General features: G+C 27.7%; 1 protein-coding gene across 3 annotated transcripts in view; it reads right to left on the reverse strand.

The window, feature by feature from the left end:
• The window catches only part of LOC105456475 (caskin-1), a 43,065-nt gene that overhangs the window by 7,141 nt on the left and 34,327 nt on the right, over positions 1–1,597 (reverse strand). The window lies entirely within an intron of this gene.

Consider the following 1,597-nt stretch of genomic DNA (forward strand, 5'->3'; position numbering starts at 1 on the left):
CATGGTGTGGTAAATATTTTTGTTTTAAACATTTTTATGAAGAGTATCATTATTGTACCGATTACAAACCATAACTTTTTAACTTATTTTCCGTGCGATTTGCAAAGTAGTCTAATATAATAAAATAACAGCTCAAGTAATGGTGTTGTTGTCGTCATGATTCGCTTATGTCACTGATTAGTTTTAATTACTCTTATCTTTTTTTTGTAGCTGTAAGTAAATACTACCTTGCTTAAATAATTGCATAAATATTATATTTGCATTATTTGTAATTTTATTAAAATCATTTTATTATATTACGTACTGTTATTATAGTTACCCTAAAAGATAATAATATAAATAAAAAATATTAATACAATTTTGTTGTTTTACTGTTTTATTTATAAGTTGTAAAGATGTATTCACTTCATGTTATGTATCGTATAATTAGATAATGTGAATAGTAAAGATTTATTTATTCTTTTTTCCGTTTTTCACCTTTTTTCCTTTCTGCGTTCTTGTTTCATATATATATATATAAAACCTGCAAAAAACTTCCATATCGCACAAATTTTAATTTATCAATGAATATTGCACATGTATTTCTAGTTATATTATTCTACAATAAAAATAGGAATAATTGACTGCATGTATGCGTCTTTCACTATTTCAGTCTTGAAACTAATTCACATTCAAATGCGTATTCAAATATTTCGCAAATATTGTCTGATAAGATAAATTTGATATTCTACATTCAAAATTTACTTTGTAAGTGTTGTCTAGCCGTGCGCGATAAAAACGATTCATAATTATACATTTGCAGAATGTTGCAAAAATAGATTTGCTTTTATCGTTATCCCTTGTTAAATGCAAAAATGCGATCAGAACGTGCTGCGTGAAGAATTGCTGCCTGCGCGCAGCGTAAACGAGTACAGATGATGTGCGTATAGAGACGTTTTTAATTATTTCTCAAAAATGATACTTTGAAAAATGACTTTATCACACGTGGTTGAATTCGTATTAAAATAATCTTTAATTTGATCATAAAACAATTTTTTTAATTAAAAAAAAATGAAGTGGGGAAAACATTAAAAAAAATAAAAAATAAATTTTTATTACTATTATAAAGTACACTTCAAGTCATTCAACTTTGATCTAGAATATTTTTTTCTATCACTCATAGTTTTGATGATATTCACGTCGGAAGAAAAAAACCGATTTTTTCAAGGGGTGATTTCATCCCTTCAAAACGGAATAGAGCACCAACTAAAAATAGTTTCGTACTACGGATGAACTGCTCTACTTTTACACAAAGTTTCAGATTTTTCAGAATTTTCGGATTCCCCTAACTTTCCTTGTCAGACAGAAAAAAAATCAATTATTTTTCAACAATATCACCCCCTTAACGTGCGACTCAACATTTATTTAAAAAATGCAAACCTTATTTTTGTCCATAATTCATAATTTAACCTTCAAATGGTACACTTCTTTCGATCCACTAATGGAACAATGGTGCGAATTTGGATTTGACAACTTAAATTGTACATCTTTCCTGAGGATAAAAACAGAAATGTTTTGAAAACCCCACTTTTTTGGGGTAAAATTTTCTCACAAATCC

The sequence above is a fragment of the Wasmannia auropunctata genome, unplaced genomic scaffold, assembly GCF_000956235.1.
Source record: "Wasmannia auropunctata unplaced genomic scaffold, wasmannia.A_1.0 LD335660.1, whole genome shotgun sequence".
Taxonomy (NCBI): Eukaryota; Metazoa; Arthropoda; class Insecta; order Hymenoptera; family Formicidae; genus Wasmannia; species Wasmannia auropunctata.